Here is a 22,621-nt window from a genome sequence, read left to right as displayed (position 1 = left end):
GCCTTATGATGTCACTGCCGATGCTGCAGGAGGCCGTTTAGGTGGGCCTCCGCCTTTTGATGTCACTGCCTATGCTGCAGGAGGCCATTTAGATGGACCTCCGCCTTTAGTTGTCACTGTTGGTATTGCAGGAGGCCGTTTAGGTGGGCCTCTGCCCTTTGATGTCACTATTGGTGGTGCAGGAGGCCGTTTGGGTGGGCCTCTGCCTTATGATGTCGCTGCCGATGCTGCAGAAGGCCCTTTAGGTGGGCCTTTGCCTTTTTGTTGGCACTGTTGGGGTTGCAGGAGGCCGTTTAGATGAGCCTCTGCCTTTTGATGTCACTACTGGTGGTGCAGGAGGCCGTTTAGTTGGGCCTCTGCCTTTTTGTTGTCACTATTTGTGCTGCAGGAGGCCGTTTAGATGGGTCTGCCGTTGGTGTGCCGGCAATTGCTGTGTTGGCCGGCGTCGTAGCCGGTTTTGGTAGGCGTGGTTGATGGTGGTGGTTGGGTGCTCTTGGGGAGAGGAAAAAAGTAAAATAAGTGGCGTTTATGGTCAGGTCGCTTTGGATCTTTTATATATATGCGACAGCAGCCGCGTATTCTCGATGAAACAGGGCGATGCAACGCAATTCCCTTCAACTGATTATTATGTAATAAGAACCTTGTGTATAACTTGCGCTATGATTTGCTGGCAAGGAATGTAGGTAGTATATTCTTCCCTTCTTAGCAGCATCATGCCCATTCGTGTTCATATATACTCACCTAAATTTTGTTCTTGGATGGCTCCCACACTGTACAGAAATTTCATAATCGAGAAGCTGAGTGGTAGTAAAGTAGCAATTGTCTGATATGTATTTCTATTTATTGCACATTTTAGCGCTATCAACTTACTGTGGTTTTATTTTAATAATCCAAAATTTCCGAAGAACGATTCGTAGTAAGCACTTTATCTGTTTTATGCGCGTTCACGACTGTACAGCAAGGAGCCAAAATACGTTTCAATTAGTTCTGTCCTTTCAACACCACTTTTCTTTTTGATGGCAATATGCTCACCACGCGGAATAGCGGTAGAACAAAAAAATTCCAATCCTATTGCGACTGCGCCATGGAAAAGTTCAGTTAAATGGTTTCATTTAACTGTGGTTGCCATGGTGGAACCGCACAAGGTGGTAGCTACGGTGACACACCTATGACCATAATTAAAAGTTTTATGTAATTTGTTTTTGGTGAATCGGTGGACAAATGTCAAAAGCGTCGCAATTCATGTGTCAAATCTTATAAAAAACTACAAATCAGCTGTCACCTTGTATAGTTACGCCATGGTGGTTGCAGTTAGTGGACTTTTCCCACACCATTGGAATCTTTAGCGATGCCATCCGCACGAAATTGGCAAAAAAAATTGTTCCAACCACCCCAGGCAAACATGAGTGAGGGTGAATACTGACCTTTTCACCTATCACTAGCCAACTAGTACGTTCAAAGGGTGAATCCCCCAAGTGGACCATAACAAATCTGCTTCGCTTTGAAGACCTGACGATGATGCGAACAGGAAACCGGTTCACCGGCAGGAAGCCACCCTCAGGAACCTCCAAGGTCAGTTAACGTGGGGCGCGACTCACCCCTAAGATAAGAGTCTCCAAGTTCTACCGCGAAGCTAGCCGGGCAACAAAAGGTCCCTCAAAAAAAATCAATTGAGGAAAAATGGTAAAGTAATTTTGATTCCTAGTTAAAAGGCTTTGCGGCAGATAGACATTTGTTATGGAGAACTCGTCAAAACTCCGTATGGTTGTAACGTAGCGTTACAATAGTATGACCCCCACTGTAACTGCCCGCCACCTTAGGGCTACCCCGCCCCTTCCTCTCAGCTAAGGCTCCAGCCGACGCCGTTCGGCAGCAGCATAGCGTGGTGCCTTCGGGCCCAGTTTCTCCTCGCAGCCTACGAACCGGCAAGGACAGAGCTGGTGCAGAGCCCCCTGGCACCTTACCTTAGTGTGCAACCATGGGGTGAGCGATGTCCAGCGAACGAGCCAATCCCACCTCCAGAGGGAAAGGGGGTGCCGCCATGGCACTGGTCACCCCTTGCTTGCGGGAAGTAAGGAGGGGCTCGCCGCCGTTCGGCCAACAGATCCCTTCCCCTCAGTCCTGGCTCAGGCAGTAGAGCGACCCGCCGGCTAAAGGGGCTACCGCTGTGCCGTCAAGGCGCACTTCCCCTCAGCCCACGGATCGACCTACAAAGTTCCGGCTGGTACATCTCCGCGTCCAGCCCTACCATCGTGCAAGCATGGAGGCGGTGGTGTCCAGCTAGCGAGCCAGCACTAAAAGCGAGGGAGCCAACCACACCACGGAGAGGAAAGGGACGCTATCAGGGAACGGGTCACCCCTGCTTGCGGGGACAACGGGTTGTCGCCTTTATGGTTTTCTCGCCCGTGTCCCAGCTAAGTGGGGGGTCTCGCCGCCTTATGACCATCCGTCCCTTTTCCCCTCCGCCCCGGATCCGGCCGTAGACCGGTCCAGCAGCTAAAGGGGCTACCGCTGTGTCGTAAGGTGCACTTCCCATCAGCCCACGGATCGGCCTACAGAGTTCCCTGGTGGTACAAATCCGCGTCCAGCCCTGCCATCGTGCGGGCATGGGGGCGGTGGTGTCCAGCTGGCGGATCGGCACTAACCACAATTCTTTTGATTCCTCGCAGGTCCCTCCGCCGCCGCCACTGAGACAGCGTCCTCGCAGGAAGCCGTCACTCGCAACGGCCGCTACTGGTCAACCCCCCTAAAAGAGTAATCAGGCAGAAAGTTTGCACCGACACCTCGCCTTGGCCACGCCACTGGTACGCGCTCTGTTGCCCTATTGCTGTTGCCGCTATTCTACGCTGTTGCGCCGCCGCTACGACGACCGTAAGCCGCTCGCTATCCTACGCCATTGCGCCGCTGCTACGACGACCTTTAGCCGCCGCTACCTTATCACCGTCCAGCCAGCTCGCTGGTGCCGTCACTACGTCCATACCGCTACCATCCGTTCGTTAATACTGTCCGCCGTCCAGCCGCCGTGGTAATCCCGCCACTGCGCCCATACCACTGCACCAATCCGTCCGCTAATACTGTCCGCCGTCCAGCCGCCGTGCTACTCCCGCCACTGCGCCAATCTGTCCGCTAATACTGTCCGCCGTCTGGCCGCCGCGCTGATTTCGCCGCGCACCACTGAAGTGAGACAAAATGAGCGACGGTGAGCTGATGAACACCGTTCGCCGCTGGGATTTGCATTTTTCGGGTGAAGAGTCGCTGCACGAGTTTCTGGAGAGGATAGAGGAGCTTGCCGAATGTTACCGCATCCCCGTCGACCGGCTCCTCCCAACGCTGCCGGAACTTCTACGTGGCAAGGCACTCCAATGGTACCGCATCCGTAAACAACAAATCAACCAATGGAGCGATTTTCGAACGGAGGTGCAAAATTTTTTCCTGCCCAAGCGTCATCTTCGACATTTGGAAGAGGCCATCCGACAACGCAAGCAACACGGCCGTGAAAAAGCCAAAGACTACATCCTCGCATTAGAAACACTGATCCGCCAGCACCCGACAATTTGTAAGGAAAACCACATCGAACGAATATACGATGGCCTACGAGTTGAATACCGCCTCTTCGTCAAGCACAGCGAGTTTAAGACGATCGATGAGCTCCTGGAAATAACTGAAGAATATCAGATGCTAAAAATCGAGGAAGCGAAACAGGGCAAAGTGGCGATCCACAACCTGTATCATCTTCAAACGGAGTACGACAGCAAGGATTGCTGCTGGCGCTGCAAGGAACGCGGACACCGCCGCTTCCAATGCAGGGGCCGCTGGAGAATGTTCTGTTCCAGGTGTGGACAAGACAACATCCTCTCCAGGGACTGCCTATGCCCTTCGACCAACCAATCCACCAACAACAACACATCCAGGATGCCGTCGAGTTATATGGGAGGAAGCCGCCAAGCATTATTTGTGCGGACAAAGAAGTCTATGGAACCACCAGCCTGCAATCCCGCTGCCGAAATGCAAGTAGATGACCGTCTCTACATACCGATAACCATCGAAGGCATGAGCGCGCGCGCGCTAGTAGACACCGGCGCCACCCTCTCATACGTCGACGGGTCAATACGAAACCACCTGGAGAGGAACTAAATGAAACCACATCTTCACAGGCGGAGCGTCCAATTGGCAGACCAGACGTGTGTCTATAGCTCGAATTCGTACCCAGCAAGGATTACGTACCAAGGACGAACGACTAACACAATGATGTCCGTCATCCCGAACTTGGCAAAACGGATGATCTTAGGAATGAGCTTTTTACGGGAAAGGGGAATCACCCTCACGCTAAATGGCCAGCCGTTAGAAGTCACTTTGACCAGAAGATCAGCCGAGTTGGACACACTATGTGCAATGACCACCTGGGAACACGCGAACAATGGCCGAAATTCGGAGCAGGACAATTTTTCAGCGCACCACCAGAAGCGGTTGAGCAAAACCGTCAGCCCAATTACCGCAGCCGAACATTCAACCAACCGCTGAAGCAACGCTTCTACGCCCGTTACCAGGCTATGCAAAAATACAACTTCGAAGAGTACCGAAAAGGAGCGCCGAACGCGATATGCAATGCGATCTCCCGCCGCCCTTTACAAAACACCGAGCCAGACATATTTTTCACGATAAAAAGCGGCAGAGAAGAGCCCGGTGAGATTATTGGCAACCATGCAATATCCGCAGACATGGCAAATAGTAACCGCCGACTTCGTGCCACTACTACCACGTTCCAAGCAAAGAAGCACTTACCTCCTCGCCATGGTCTACAAATTCTACAAGTGGGTGGAGTTAATTCCGGCGCGCAATGCAACAACGGTAAGCGTACTCAAAGCGCTACAAGAAAAGGTCTTATACCGACTTGGTTGTCCGAAAACCTTCCCCACCGACAATGGGAAGCAGTTCGGCGGAAAAGCGTTATCACCGTTCCTGAGCAACCACCGAACATGGGAGTAGGAGACTCCACAAATGGCATTTGTCAGCAAAGAGCGTACAAAAGCATCTTCAGCAGACATAAACTTCGGCAAAATATAGAGCGACGTTAGAGCGGGTGCACAGGGAGGGAGCAGTACCAGTGGCCAGTCAACCGAGTCAAAATACAAAGGGTACCACAGTTTTTTTTCGGCCCATATATTACCGAATACCGAATGGCCATAATGCAATCACAATATAGTTGGCCTGGTGTAAGTAATTTGTGCTAAAGTAATTTGTGCTCCTCTTTAAATTTTCAAATTCATTGTTTATTGTGAGTCTTAATTCTAACAACCTGTGTCTAAACATTAACAAACGTGACATTTATCTGTGGAAAATAAGATCCTTTGTCCAGGTGATCTCCAATTCAAATTTACTAACTTGGCAGTATATTGCGATTGGTGCTCCTGCTTTGTTGTTGTCAGTCAACTTGTTTTTTTTTACACCTTCCTCAACTGTGTATCTTCCCGCCAAAAGTTTTATAGTCACTGAAGTTTGTTTGTGCTTCAAGTTTTATTTTGTGGTTTGCGTCTAAGCTAAGTTAAATTCCTCTGCCACGCACCAGAATTCTGTTAAATTCCTCTGCCAAACACAAGAATTCTGTTATTCCCCAATGAATGTTATTGTCAATACTAGAAAATTAATAGAACCGAAAGAAGAATCCGATAATGAAAGCTTTTTTTATTTATTTCATATTTCTTTGGCAACGCATTAGTACAATGCAATATTGTATGTACAACAAAAGTAATAATTACATAAAGATCATTTAAAAATATACTATATAAAGCGAAAAACATATACAAAAGAATAAAAAAGTAGATGAAGTAAACAATTTCGTATTTATTCACTGTTGAATAAAACTAAAAATTTACCATATTTTACTTGCAATTCCCCTTATTTGCAATCTTCTGCTGAGTTCGAATCACTAAACTGATGAATAAATAACTCCAATCTCCAATACTTAATAATGCAAAATGGCCTTTATTAAAGTACTTCACAATAACACTCAAACTTTGCAACGAATCCGTTTTTTTCGAACACCATGGATCAAGTCATGGTAAGCGTCGTGGTGACGACCTTAATAAAAAAAGGTGCAACGGATCAGCGGCTTCTCTCCTAGTTTAATGCAAAGCATGGATCAGCGATTTGCTAAGTTCAACGATCTGATTGCTAAGCAAATTTTGGACTCGGAAAAAAGGCTCATTGAATTCGTATGCAAAAAACTAGAAGACAAATTTGTGGTGCTGAAGAGAGAGGTCAGTGAGCTTAATGCAAGAGTTGCTCAGCTGGAGAGCGTGTTCGAGCGCGTTGGTTATCTCGAAGAGGAAGTAAAAACACTCAAAAACAATGCGTCAAAGCAAGAGAGCCATATTGCCGCAAGTGAAGTCCGTGTACACGGAATTCCCTTTAGGGAAGGAGAAAACTTAACAAGTGTCTTTCATCACCTCTGTTCCACTCTAAGATTGCAACCAATTCCTATAATGAGCATTTTTCGGCTACGGAAACTAGACAACAGCGTGACAGATCCGGCCGCAATAATCAAATTTCAGTCGCCGACAGACAGAAACAAATTGCTAAAAAGTATAGGCACCTTTAGGCGCCAAAACAATCCAAACATCAAGGGTCTGCAATTAGTTCATGTGGGCATAAATTCAAATGCTCCGATTTATGTAAATGCTTCGCTGTCCAGGCAAAACTATGCGATCTTCAAGGCAGCGATTCGTCTAAAGAACAAAAGGAAGGTAGTAGCGGTTTTTTCTATGAAGGGTCTGGTACATATCAGACGAACAGCCAACGCCAGCCCTGAAGCAATACATAGCTTGGATTTTCTAGAGCGTCTTGAGAATACCGGCGAAGAAAGCGCGAGTTCCTTTCGAGTTGAAGATGCGCCAACGAATAATAAATAAATAAATGTAAGGCGCGATAACCTCCGAAGAGATCTAAGGCCGAGCTTCTCCTCCAATTTGCGTCGTGCTCCACTTGATTTTCCCTACAAATTGGCCGGACGGGACCTACATGTTTTATGCCGACTCCGAACGGCATCTGCGAGGCAGATGAGTTTTCACTGAGAGCTTTTCATGGCAGAAATACACCCGGAGCGCTTGCCAAACACTGCCGAGGGGCGACCCCGCTTAGAAAAATTGTCTTCTAATTGAAAAACCTTATTTCTAAAATTTTGATGTTGCTTTGCCCGGGGTGCGAACCCAGGGCATACGGTGTGATAGGCGGAGCACGCTACCATCACACCACGGTGGCCGCCATATAATGATCAATAAATTAATTTCTTGTATGGTATATTACTTAAGTTCTTGAGTCTCTTCGTTTCCGTCTTTATCTCTCCCTATCGTACTTGTAAACAATCATTTATGTTGTCTTTATTGTTACGCATCGCAGAGTATTCTTTATATACCATAGATAGTTTGCCTAGTTCCAAAGACTGCTTACATACACTGTTGCGCGTATTCAGCAAACGTACTAAAGGGCTCAAAGTCATCCATCTCAATGCGCAAAGCCTATATAAAAAGCTGGATGAATTGAGATTCATATCTGAGGGTTCTGATATAGATGTTATATGTATTTCCGAAACCTGCTTTTCTTCATGTCACAAAAATGATTTGGTGCAACTAAATGGATATCAACTTTTCAGGGCTGATAGACGTGGTCATGGTGGTGGTGTTGCTATATATGTCAAAAGTAGCTTATCCTGTAAACTTTGCTGCAGTGTTAGTCCAAGTGATTCTGTCGAATATGTGTTCGTAGGCGTGTTCTCTGTAAATAATGAAAGGCTTCTTATCGGCTGTGCATACAGACCTAATCGTGGAGTTGACTTCTCTGGCTTTATTGAATTTCTCGAGCCTCTACTTATAAGCTATGATAATATAATCATTGCTGGGGATTTCAACTCCAACCTTCTTGTCGACTCAACTCTAAAGCTAAGTATGGAGTCTCTTGGACTTTTTCCCACCAATTTAACTTCACCTACACACTTTACTGACTCAAATTCTTCTTTGCTGGATTTATTTTTTGTGAATGATCCCCTGAAATTGCTCCACTACGATCAATTGTAGGCATCTTGCTTTTCAAAACACGATCTGATATTTCTTAGTTACAACTTTCAAACGTCACACATCCAATGTTCCTTTACGTATCGTGATTTTAGAAGCATAGATTACAGTTCCCTTAATGCAGCGGTGGAGTCGGTCGAATGGAGCTTGATTCGTACGCTGACATCGGTCAATTATCAGGCGTCATTCCTACAGAACCATATTATTAGGCTTTTCGACAACCATGTGCCAGCGCAATATATAGCTTCTCCAACCCAATTGTCAACCTCACCTTCGAGCGGCGAATCCCGTTTCACTAACAGACGAGGCTCTGGCGACCCCAAGCTCCTCATGGAACTTGGGGGTGGGGAGGGAGGGATGGCCTGAAGGTTCAATGTGGCCATATAAATCGTTCCCGAGATGGTCGGGCCAGCACCTTAATGGTGCTGTGTTACCGGAGCGTATCGGATCTGTATCCGACAAAGGACCATCACATCGATAATACTCCCCAAAGCCTTCGGGGAGTAACCTAATCGCTACAACAACAACAACAACAACAACAGTCAAACTCAAGGCTGCTGCACACAATAATACCCCTTGGTTTAGTGCCAATCTAAAACACTTAATTCACCAGCGTAACCTTGCTTACTCACGATGGAAAAGATACAAAACCCTGGAGGCTCACAACTGCTTCAAAGCAGCTAGGATCGCTGCAAACAAAGCCATTAGGTCAGCAAAGCAGAAATTTTATAATAACAAGTTTATTGCTGCTTTGAGTTCGAAACATATTGGTATCGGAAAATCCAAATGCGATATTTCTGTCCTCCCTGAGTATACATTAACGAGATAAATATAAATTTTGTAAATCTGCCAATCTCAACTGACAATATATGTGCTGACAATTATTGTATTCGCGCTAATGTTGATTGTGGTCCTCTTGAGTTTGCTAGTGTCGATGATTGTGATGTCGTTCAAGCCATTCTTTCAGTAAAGTCTAATGCTATGGGGTTCGATGGTATATGTCCGAAATTTTTAAAAATAATTCTTCCTAAAATCCTTCCTCACTTAACCTACTTGGTTAACTCTGTGCTGACGTCCTGTGTATTTCCCAAATGTTGGAAAGTTGCTAAGGTAATCCTAATCCCAAAGCAAAACAAGGAGTATAGACCTATAGCTATTCTGCCTTTCCTTTCCAAGGTCGTCGAACGAATTTTGCACTGCCAGATAAATACTTATGTGCAGGATAATAACCTTCTCACAGATTCCCAGTCTGGATTCAGGTAAAATCGTAGCTGTAAAACGGCGCTCCTATCGGTGATAAAGGATATTCGAGAACAAGTTGACAAAAATTTTACTGCTTTCCTGACTCTTCTCGACCATTCAAAAGCGTTTGACTCGGTCGACCACACCGTTCTCTGCAAGAAGCTGGACAACCTATTTAATTTCTCCTAATACCTACGCTGCTTTATGGTTGTGAGGTTTACTCTAATTGGTGACTATGTATGTAATAGGAAACTTAATGTTGTTTATAACAACATTGCTAGATACGTCTATGGGTTGAAAAGACTTGACCACGTCTCTCATCATGCTAACAGGTTGCTAAACATTTCTTTCGATAACCTTATTAAACTTAAAACGTTCACTACGCTACATAAATTAATATATATGAAGGAACCTGACTATTTGTATCGGAGGCTAAATTTTCTCCAGTCGTCTAGATCTGTTCTCCTTACCCACTTCAGACATCGTATGCTAATATCTGATCGCCAGTTCTTCATTACTTCCATACGTCTTTGGAACTCGCTCCCTTCTAGACTTAGGCTTATAAGCAATGCTCTGCTCTTCAATAAAGAATTAACAAGTTTCTATAATAACCTAGACAATTAAAATACTGATTTCTTCTAACAAATGTACTCTATCATTCGTTTATTTTATTTATTTACTATTTATTAAATATATTATTTATTGTAACCTTTTCTTAGCCATAGTCATTAGCTTTAAGTTTCAAGTTTAAATTGTTCCTATTTTATGCCTTTTACCGACTAGCACTGTAAAATAATTTTTGCCAAATTGCTGTGCTGGGAGGAATTGGCTAATAAATACAAATACAAATACACGAGGTAGATGAGAACAACGCCAATATGTCAAGGATGGAAGAAGAAGAAGAAGGATGGCAACTTATTTATAATATTCATGAATTTCGCATTCTTTTAAAATTAAATATTCTGTTAGTTTTAAGAACAATGAAATTGTAATTAAACCTGATATGTAAACATTTTTTTTCTGAATTAATTTTGTTAGGTATAAGTGAAATGACTCTGTATATTTTATGGGAAAAAAATGTTAATAAAACGATGCACGCATACACACCGGCAAAGCCGGCATAACGGCACACACACAACCGCTAGGCCAGGCCTGACGTGATACTCCTCTTCCTCACAGCAGCTTTCCGTCAACCGAAGTGGGAGGGGGACTGTAACGTAGCGTTACAATAGTATGACCCCCACTGTAACTCTTTTTCTCCTACGCCTGGACCCCCACTCTAACCCTTTTTCACCTACGCCTGAGAGTATACATACATAGTACATTAACAGGTAACCAAAAGCAGCAGCTACATACCAATGCGTGCGAATAGCATTTGGCGATAACAATAATATGCACACAGTACGCCAACTCACAGTAAATGGCAAACAGAAGTACCCAATTAGCGGTTCATTTCTCACTCGCATCATAGCAGAAGCAGTATAAAAGATAATGAATTTGCTGTTGTCACTTCATTCCTCGCAGGTTAGTCAGAGGAAGTGGTTGCTTTATTAAGCAACCCAGTCACTCCTCCTGACTAGCTGATTTGAAGGGGTGCTGCCTTGGCAGTGGTCACCCTTTGCTTGCGGGGACAACGGGTTGTCGCCTTTATGGTTTTCTCGCCCGTGTCCCAGCTAAGTAAAGGGGCCCGCCACCTTAGGGCTACCCCGCCCCTTCCTCTCAGCGAAGGTTCCAGCCGACCCGGTTCGGCAACTGCGTAGCCCAGTTTCTCCTCGCAGCCTACGAACCGGCAAGAACAGAGCTGGTGCACCGCCCCCGGCACCTTACTTTAGTGTGCAACCACGGGGTGAGCGATGTCCAGCGAACGAGCCAATCCCACCTCCAGAGGGAAAGGGGTGCCGCCATGGCACTGGTCACCCCTTGCTTGCGGGGACAACGGGTTGTCGCCTTTATGGTTTTCTCGGCCGTGTCCCAGCTAAGTAAGGAGGGGCTCGCCGCCGTTCGGCCAACAGGTCCCTTCCTCTCAGTCCTGGCAGCTAAAGGGGCTACCCCTGTGTCGTAAGGTGCACTTCCCCTCAGCCCATGGTACAACTCCGCGTCCAGCCCTGCCATCGTGCGGGCATGGAGGCGGTGGTATCCAGCTGGCGGACCGGCACTAAACACAATTCTTTTGATTCCTCGCAGGTCCCTCCGCCGCCGCCACTGAGACAGCGTCCTCGCAGGAAGCCGCCACCCGCAACCGCCGCTACTGGTCAACCCCCCTAAAAGGGTAATCAGGCAGAAAGTTTGCACCGACACCTCGCCTTGGCCACGCCACTGGTTCGCGCTCCGTTGCCCTATTGTTGTCGCCGCTATCCTACGCCGTTGCGCGGCCGCTACGACGACCGTAAGCCGCTCACTATCCTACGCCATTGCGCCGCTGCTACGACGACCTTTAGCCACCGCTACCTTATCACCGTCCAGCCAGCTCGCTGGTGCCGTCACTACGTCCATCCGTCCGCTAATACTGTCCGCCGTCCGGCCCCCGCGCTGATCCCGCCGCTGCCACTGGACCACCGTTCAACCGCCATACCGACCCCTCCGCTATTACTACGACTGTTACCCGCCTCTCGCCTCCCTCCCCTGCCATCTTTGTACGGAAAGCTGCTGCCCTCACTACCCGTCAAGCCGTGTGTGTGTGTGTATTCGTCATTAACACATAACTACTGTGTTCTTATTAAGTGGGGGTTTGTGGGACCTCTACTTGACCCTGGATTGAATGAGTGCTACCTCAGCCTTCGGCAAAACCCACCTCATATGGTATTTTCTAGTCGTTATCGCCCCCCACAGAAAGGAAAAAAAAATTATGTATGTAGACATTTTGATAAAGGAGAACTCGTCCAAACTCCGTATGTTATTTTCTAGTGGTTATCGCCCCCACAGAAAAGGCTCAAAAAAATATGTGAGTAGACATTTTGATAGAGGAGAACTCGTCCAAACTCCGTAAGGCTAGTTCAATCCAAGTTTGGACTGCCAGGCTGTTCACGGTTCCCGGTGAGAACGCGTGTGAATACCCTATGAAATCGTTGCTCGTGGAGAATACTGGGCGAGATGTCCCCGACCGCCAAAACGCCCAGATGAAATATAATCAAATTTGTAAGTTTAAAAGAAAATCGATTTATAAATTTGTTTAAAAAAAATTGCCACCACTCCCGAACGGAGTGTTTCTGGTGGGCATTCGCCCGAACGATTGGTCATGCGGCATTATAATAAAAAAAAATTTTGTAAATTGCTACTTGAGTATTAAGTGTTATAAAAAAAAACTTCTGTCTAAAGAAAAAGCGTAAGGCAGTTAGGAAAAAAAAGGTCAAAAAGTCGAAACGGATGCCACGGACAGACCGTTAAACCTTCAAGAACGAAATTCAAAAAAAGCTAACCGCAAAAAAAAAAATTTACAAAATTAACCGAACCGGAAATGACCGGTTACCAAACGCGGAAAATCAAAATGGAAAAAAGCTGAAAGTTAAAAAAAAGGTGATACGGGCCGAATATACATAGGGGCGCCGCGGGTGTTGTTGCGACGCTCGGTGCTGATCCCACCCTCTTAACCATGGCCACCGACGCACCCATATTTCGGTGGCCCCTTACCTGAATACCCTATGTGCCTTCTAAATGAGAATAAACATCAGCATTCCCATTTATAATACAAAATTTATTTATAGTTCATTATCCAAAACAATGCAGTGAAAGCTTATTCATTACTTACATGCCAATACATGTTATTCGACTAACCCTATACTTATTATTATTTTATTCAAACTAATATAGGGGCAAAAAAAAAACTCAAGGTTAGGTGTATCTCAAAATGTGAGGGAATCTGGCTTAATTACATATTCTTTTCAAAAAAAAAAAAAGATTTTAGTTGCAAAGTTAGCGGAAGGTCATAGATATAATTAAGTAGGGGGCGGAGGAGTATATTAAAAAAAATTGTTGTATTGTAGTTTACTTTATTTTATTTTATTATAGTTTATTTTATTGTAGTTTATTTTATTTTATTTTATCTTGCTTTAGTTTATTTCATTTTATGTTATTTTAGTTTATAGGTGATTGAACATTTAGTTGATTTTATTGTAGTTTATGTTATTTTATCTTAAACGTACTATCACTTCATTATCTTACTATATTTTATTTTATTTTACTATGCTTTAATTTAGAGTTTCGGATTAATTGCAAAAAAATTTAAAAGTTAAAAAAAAGGCTTCATGAAAATGTAATAAATTTTTGTAGTTTCTATATTGACGAAAATCTAGAACACAACCCGGCGGAGAATTCTCATTAATAATTTCGAATATTAGTTGACTTCATCAACTACTCAGACAAGTTAAAGTAAATATAAAATTCCCTATCACCAGCTAACTCGGAGATTTTGTTAAGCCACATGGATCTTGTATACGTATAAATCAACACCAGATATTAGAATACAGAAAAAAATGTTTCCCCCCAACGCAATTAATAAAAATAAATTAATAACAATAATATAAGACTGCCTAGAGTAAGAACAGAATTCGCAAAGAAGACTTTAGAATACACAGGGGAAAAATGTACAATGAACTACCTACTCAGATAAAATATTGTGAAAATATTAATAAGTTTAAAGTAAAATTATTTTTATATTGTAAAACACTTGATGTTTAATGAAGCAAATGTTTACTTAACATCAACTAGGTCTTGAAGACCGTAATAAATAAATATATATATAAATATATATATAATATATATAATTAATAGGTATTGTAATATTAATATTATATGCAGTTTACTAATATAAATCTATATATCTTACAGGTATGTGATTTAAATGTTTAAATTTAAATAAAAATATATTCATAGATGTGCAAAGCCAAATCTACGGCAACTTAATGTACGTACATACTCTATGCATACATGGAAGCATTCATTATATATATAAACAAAAAAAAAAAAATTATTCTCATTATAGAAATTCATATAATGGATTGATCGAAACGATTCTAAAAAATTGGCGCAATGTATTACAATAATTACAAATTTCTTCTTTGTTTTGTTGCATATTTATCTAGCCTTAGACACATGTGACTAAAGATCTTACAATTCCGTATCACGGAACGAACGCACCCATTAGATGTTGTTTTCGTTGTCGTGGCTGGTGCTGCCTCCTGCCGTATAGATGGGTATCTGCATTTTTGTTGTAACTGTTGGTATTGCAGTAGGCCGTTTAGGTGGGCCTCTGCCTTTTAGTTGTCACTGGTGGTAATGCAGGAGGCCGTTTAGGTGGGCCTCTGCCTTATGATGTCACTGTAGGTGATGCAGGAGGCAGTTTAGGTGGGCCTCTGCCTTATGATATCGCTTCCGATGCTGCAGAACGCCGTTTAGGTGGGCCTCTGCCTTTTTGTTGATACTGTTGGTAGTGCAGCAGGTCTTTTAGGTGGGCCTCTTCCTTTTTGTTGACACTGTTGGAGTTGCAGGAGGCCGTTAAATGGGCCTCTGCCTTTTGATGTCACTATTGGTGGTGCAGGAGGCCGTTTAGGTGGGGATATGCCTTTTTGTTGTCACTATTGGTGCTGCAGGAGGCCGTTTAGATGGCCTCTGTATGCGGCCTTCGTTGGTGTGCCCGCAATTGTTGCGTTGGCCAGCGTCGTAGCCGATTTTGATAGGCGTGGTTGATGGTGGTAGTTGGGTGCTCCTGGGGAGAGAACAAAAGTAAAATAAGTGGCGTTTATGATCAGGTCGCTTTGGATCTTTTATATATATGCGACTGCAGCCGAGCATTGTCGATGAAACAAGGCGATGCAACGCAATTCCCTTCAACTGATTATTGTGTAATTAGAACCTTGTGTATAACTTGCGCTATGATTTGCCGACAAGGAATGTAGGTAGTATATTCTTCCCTTCTTAGCAGCATCATGCCCAATCGTGCTCACATATACTCATCTAAATTTTGTTCTTGAATGGCTCCCACACGGTACAGAAATTTCATAATCGAGAAGCTGAGTGGTCGTGGCGTGATGTGGCCGGAAGATTTCTTTATGTTTAGTGTTCAGCGTAAAGATTTAGATTCGCCGATGGTCCGAAACAATTGCACGGTTGGTTGGCAATATGAATTAGTGACGAAGTTTCACATCCCGTTAAGTCACTTAACCTCAACAGATATTACCATTATGTATAAAATAGGAGGTTCTAAATACATATATCATCCTCGGAAATATATATTTTAGACTTCCTAGTTAAAACGTTTTTGGATTCTTAATGGCGGAACTCAATAAATTGCTAACACAAATAATACTTCCCGCTCCTCCTAATCGTATCAAATTATATTCACATTGCCCACACGTTTTATCTAAGAAGCTTTGTAAATTGCAGCAAACTTCCACATAAAATCATGAAAGTAGCAAATGTCTGATATGTATTTTTATTTATTGCACATTTTAGCGCTATCCACTTACTGTGGTTTTATTTTAATAATCCAAAATTTCCGAAGAACGATTCGTAGTAAGCACTTTATCTGTTTTATGCGCATTCACGACTGTACAGCAAGGAGCCAAGGTAGGTAGGTTGAACTGGCCGGTTCATGAGGACCTCACATAGACTGATTGAGTCCGTAGTGTTACCAGAAGTTTGTTTTAACGACCAAACTGAAAAACCTTATCAAAAACCAGGACCCATGTCATAAAATAACTCCTTCTTCTTGGCAAATACTAGAAGCTTCCTGGGACTTAAGCCACTTGCTGCTTCTAGATCTGACAGCTGTATCACTCCTAATAGCTGGAGTCTTAGCCTGGCAAGTTCAGGGCACGAGCACAGAACGTGCTCGATCGTTTCCTCCTCCAACCCACACTTCCTACATCTGCTATCACAGACCAAGCCTAATTTAAAGGCATGTGACGCCAGAAGGCAGTGTCCAGTCAGAATACCCGTCAGAATACCCGTAATGAGTCTACAGTCCTCTCTTTTTAATGATAGAAGCAACTGTGTTAGTCTAAGGTTGTAAGACCTACACATAATCTTCGACACTTTACAGCCCCGCGGTTGAACCCACGCCTTTCCCGCTTGGTCGATCATGTGCACCTCTCGCCTTCGCTTAACCTCGCCCAATCTAATTGGGACATCTACGGAGCAAGCTTCAATAGATGCGCCCTTTTTAGCTAGTTCGTCCGCTTTTTCATTCCCATCTATTCCCCTATGCCCTGGGACCAAATATAGATGTATGCTTCTCCCTGTCCCGATTCTCTCCAGAGACTGCTTTCACTCTAACACGCATTTAGATGCTGTGCTATGCGAGATTATTGCCTTAATTGCTGCTTGACTGTCAATATAAATGTTAACAAGGTTGCAGCTTAAGCTATTCTCTTCCAGGGTTTCTACTGCTTTGGTTACTGCTAATATTTCCGCTTGGAAAACGCTACAGTAATCCGTTAGCCTGTAGGATCTGCTTATTTCCGGATCAGCGCAGTATACCGCAGACCCTACTCCTTCCACTACTTTGGAACCATCGGTGTACACATGTATCGCATCGTCCGCCATTTGCGCACCCTTGCGCCAACCGTCCACCTCTATTGTGGCCTTAAGATCTCCCTCGAAGCGCAGAGAGGGAATCTTGTGATTGATGACGCTATACTACTATGACCATATGGTCGGCGCTCAAGCTGCCCCGAAGCACCGATCCTGCTTGCGGTCGTTAACGTTTTGTTCTTTGCTACCAGGTCTACAGGTGGGATGTGCAGAATGGCATACAATGCAGCCGTCGGGGTTGTTTTAAGGGCTCCCGTAATGCTAAGCATTGGTAGTCTGCATACCCCCTCTAATTTTTTGAGGTATGTTGTTTATTGTGTGGCTTTACACCAAACAAGAACTGCAGAGTATAGAATAGGGCTTACAATCGCTGTAAAAACCCAATGAGAAAGAGAGGGCGATAAGCCCCACGTACACCCCAGCATTCTTTTACATCATAGAGTGCCGTTGAGACCTTCTTCACCCTCTCCTCCACGTTGAGCTTCCATGAAAGCTTACTGTCTAGGATGATTCCTAGATATTTTGTACAAGGTTTCTCCTGTAAGGTCACCCCGCCTAAATTAGGACTGGTCCAATTTGGGACCTTGTACCTCTTTGTAAAAAAGACCATATCCGTCTTCTCCGCATTTACTTTCAGCCGAACATTAGATGCCCAGATATGAATATCCCGAAGCGCCCGATCCATCAAAGAACTAATCGTTGGAAGGGAATTTCCACTTATGACAATTGCAACGTCATCTGCGCAACCCTCCCTGCGGCGTGCCTCTGTCCACTAATTTCGTGGCATCGTACAATCCCCATTGTGATGTAATCTTTCTGCAATTTAACATGCAGCCAATCCATCTGATTGATGTATCGAGAAGCACCTCAAGGGATTCCTCACTATTACGTGACCGTTCACCGTTCTCTTTCTTTATTAGTCCCTGGATTATGTTTCCCTTTGCTGGACTTTTTTCAACCCTGCTGTTTCGCTGGCACACTCTATGACCGTACAGAAACTTTTCAATGAGTTTCTCTTCGCCCTGGTAATTTCACGCTTATAGATCCTCAGTAGATCCCTGTACTCGTCCCGACGCTTCGCCTTCCGCGGTCTTTGCGAGCTTAAACATTTCTTTTACCTGTCTTCTTAGAAGACTCAGCTCATTGCTCCACCATGGCGGCTTTTATTTTCCTCTGAATCTTCTTAGAGGGCAAGCTTTGTTATACGCAGTCATAAGCGCCCTTGGTAGGAATTCATTCGACTCCTCCAGTTCCTCTACATTAGGAACCTCTTTGGGTTGTCCCAGTTTTGTTTCTACATGTTTCTGGAATGTAGTCCAGTTCGTTGACCTAGTGTTTCTAAAGGTTCCTCCCTTCTCTACCCTCTTTAGGGGGATACTGAAGCCGATATACGCATGGTCGGAGAAGGATGGTCTATCAAGAACCATCTAATCATACTTTAATATATCACGCTCGGAGCTCAATGTAATATCCAGAATATTGCTGGATGTTGGACCAGTGTATGTATGGACATTTCCCCTGTTGGCTATCTGCAAATTGGTTTGCAGGATGTAACAAAACAGAGATTCGCCGCTGTCGTTCGTATCTGCTCCTCCCCACGCATTGTGGTGTGCATTTGCATCTGCGCCTATGACCAACCGCCCTTTGCGCCCCTCCTCCTGTACTAGCCTTTTGCACTCCATCGGTGGAACCTCCGCAGCATGGGCCATGTAGCAGGACGCCAGGATAAATGCCTGCCTATTCTTTTGCTCAACGGCCACCGCTACGAGATCCTCAGTGGTGTAGTTAGGCAGCATATATGAATGCAGCTGTTTCCTTACCATTATTACAGCTCGCACCCGTCCTTCCGTTTGCGCGTGGTAAACGCCAAACCCGCACGCGCTAAGTCCAGAAACCTTTCCTCCCGATGAGAGCCACGGCTCCTGGATCAGCGCCACGTCAAACGAACCCTCCTGAAGGGTTATGAGGTGTTCGCTCGACGCCACTTTACTGTGTTGGAGGTTTATCTGTAGGACTCGCAGCACCACTGGGCTGTTTGTCCCCCTCCAGCACTTTCGTCTTGACATTGCCGTCCTCCCCTTGCCCTTTTGGTTTAAAGTATTCGAGGTTTCCTTCAGGCCCTCGTGACTGTTGTGCCGGGTGTTCCTCTGTGCGAGTCACAGCACCATTTAGCGGTTGGTCCTCTTCTACCACGTTCGTGGTGACGTCGGGGACCTCCACCTGTCTTTTTTCCGTTAGGCTTTTGAGGTCCTTTTCGACTTCGCCCAAGTCGCCGCAAGGAGCCAAAATACGTTTAAATTGGTTCTGTCCTCGGTAATACCGATCCTTTCAACACCGCTTTTCTTTTTGATTGCAATATGCTCACCACGCGGAATGGCGGTAGAACAAAAAAAGATTCCACTCCTATTGCGACTGCGCCATGGAAAAGTTCAGTTAAATGGTCTGATTTAACTGTAGTTGCCATGGTGGAACCATACAATGTGGTAGCTACGGTGACACACCTACGACCATAATTAAAAGTTTTATGTAATTTGTTTTTGGTGAATCGGTGGACAAATGTCAAAATCGTACTGCACCGCAATTCATGTGTCAAATCCTATAAAAAACTACAAATCACCTGTCACCTTGTATAGTTACGACATGGTGGATGCAGTTTGTGGACTTTTCCCACACTATTGGAATTTTTGGCGATGCCACCCGCACGAAATTGGCAAAAAAAAGTGTTCTAACCACCCCAGGCAAACATGAGTGAGGGTGAATCTTGACCTTTTCACCTATCACTAGCCAACTAGTACGTTCAAAGGGCGAATCTCCCAAGTGGACCATAACAATGTATGAATTTGGTAGTTGATAATTTGTCATGCTTTTGTTGATAATCAACTGAAGAATGCAAATACCAAAGAGTTCGAAGTTCATGTAAATACCAACTGATTTCTTTAAATAGCGTTTGGAGAACAAAATACATAAGTATGTATGCATACAACTGCATAGAAAGGGAGAAATTAATTAATTATGATCATTAGCTTTATAGGATTTTTAATACTTTCCCTGCGCCGCCGTTGCCATTACATTGCGTTAAGAGAGGTGTTGATCACCCTGTGCCGTTCCGCCTTGAGTAACAGCACGTATGAACATACATCATAAACTTTCCTATTGTCAAAAATACGACTGGTCATCAGCGCGCAATTTTACTAACGATTTGAGAGCATACGCGAGCGCACGTAAAACACAAGTGTAAAACGACAAGTGTAAACGACAACGTTTCTGACAACATTTTCCATTAAACCGACAAGTTATTTTACAATCAATTCAACCAATTTATGATAAAATTTATGTAACCAACGACAATTTAACCAACCATCAATTTATGTAACATTTAATCGGCAATTCAACCAACATTTTGTGATATAAAACGACCATATTGTGCGATCACATTTTACAATACAAACCGACGATATGTGAATAACATTTTTAAACATTCTACAATTAAACATTGCACCAAATTGAAGTCAATACAATATTCGCAACCAAGAGGACACCAAGTTACATCATCGATCAGAGGTTCCACATACAATTACAATCTGTGCTATAAATCACATTGTCTAAATGAAAAGCAATCAAATATAATTGTAACAAGTAATTCATTTATTAAATACTTTATTAAAATGCATCGTATATTTATTCCATTGTTCGGACGGCCAAATCGTAAGTCACAAATAAGTATAATCAGTCTTTAACAGTTTTTACACTTTTGTGCGCTCCGTCTAAGGAAAGTTTATATGTTCGCACGCTTTGCAAATAAATAATTTACAATCTTGTGCCGCGTTTAATGAGGGTAAGAATTAATCTTGTAGTTTGAGCACCTCGTCAAGGTACAGCTTTATATAAATTTGGGTGCTCCGTCTAACGGGAAATTGCAAGCCGTTAATAACTACAGATTAATCACGCGAGTGCATGTCAGAAAACAGTAGTCATTCGCTACGAAATCGAGTGGTAGAAAGGAGAAATAGCGGAACTGCGAACAATAACGAACAGCCGAACATGGAAGGTATAGGCGGCGATGATAATGTAAGTACAATTATTGCCACGTTAAACGCTTTACGAACGTCGGTTGAGGAGCTTAGACAGAGCACCGTAGAAAGCCAAAGGGACATAATCAGGTTACGAGAAGGTATGCAGTCACAAGCCGCCAACATAGAGAATGGGCAGCCAGCTCAAAACGATATTCAAGTGGTAGTTGTGGCTGATACTGACTCTCGCATAAAATTATACGACCTACCAATGTTTAGCGGAAATATTGACGAGTGGCCATTTTTCTTCGCCAATTTCAAAGACACCACAGAGACATTCCATTATAGTCATCGCCAAAATTTAATGCGACTGCAAAAGTGCCTAACCGGACCGGCAAAAGAGGCAGTGGCGTCCATGTTGATTTACCCGAATGATGTGCCGAACGTTTTAAGTGAACTTGAGTTTAGGTTCTGTCGGCCCGACATTTTGGTAAAGCATCAGGTAAATCAACTACAAATACAATATTGGGACTAGCGCACTGTGTCTCTCAAATTTGACTCAAAATTTACCAGGAAAAAAAGTACAAAATAAGAAACTAAACTATTTCGCCATCTCGAACTGGCCTATAACAATTATGACACAACAAACGGTATAGACATAATTTTAGGTGCGGATGTGTTTACAGCATGTGTACTGTCAGGAAAACTAGTTTGTCCAAGTGGTTCACCTTCAGCGGTTGAAACAATATTTGGTTGGGTGATACTGGGCAAAATAGAGTCGAGTCAATCATTTCATATTTTTGTGGGTACTGCATCACTTAATGCAACTAATCAATTACAAAAGGTTTTGGGAAGTCGAAGAAATACAAATACTTCACCCTTACAACGGCTATTAACCCCTCTACCTATACCATGAATCGTTGTATTATTGAAGCTTCTCTTCAACCCCAACCGCTGCATGCAAGCTTCTCGTATGAGCGACACCTGTGCTCCTGAATCAAGTAACGCTCGACAGGTTTGATAATGACCATTGATATCTAATACCCTTATGATGGCCGTAGGTAGCAGTGTTATACATTCGTTTTGTACATTTGATACATTTATTGATATTGACTCCGTTTGTCTTTGCGGATAATTGCTTTCATTGGACTTATCTTGCATTACATGCAATAATGAATTATGATTCTTGTTGCAAACCAAACTTTACACAACGATGATGTGCAATTAACGGCTCGGTGATTGTCCTTGACACAATTAAAGCATAGTCCCCCATCACGCACTACTTGAATCCTCTCCTCTACTGGATTTCTTTTAAATTGATCGCATTGATATACTCAATGATTTTCTGCGCATACTGGACATTGTTTTACTTGAGAAACGTATATTTTCGATGCCTACGGCTGGCGATTAAAATAGCTTAGATGGGTTAACGATTTAACTGAACCTTTATTTGACTGTACATTTTCTAATTCGGTAACGCGTTGCTCTAAAAATGTCATTAAATGTACAAACTTACTTTCCTTTTCTGTGCTTCTGCTCCTATACCACAGCATTGATGTTTCAGAATCTAATTTTTTTTCAAACAAATACAACAAAAGTGTGTCCCACTGATCCACTGCTTCACCTAATGCTTTTAACGCATTGATACTCTCGTTAGAATAATTGTACAGACGCCTAATCTCATTCAATGTTGGTGCTTTAATTGGTTGCTGATCAAGTAACAAACCTACATACGCTTTCTTCACCTTATCACCCTCATTATATTTTTTATATAGC

The sequence above is a fragment of the Eurosta solidaginis genome, chromosome 2, assembly GCF_040869045.1.
Source record: "Eurosta solidaginis isolate ZX-2024a chromosome 2, ASM4086904v1, whole genome shotgun sequence".
NCBI classification, from domain to species: Eukaryota; Metazoa; Arthropoda; class Insecta; order Diptera; family Tephritidae; genus Eurosta; species Eurosta solidaginis.
The sequence above is the reverse complement of the archived record's forward strand: the minus strand, read 5'-3'. Positions refer to the sequence as shown.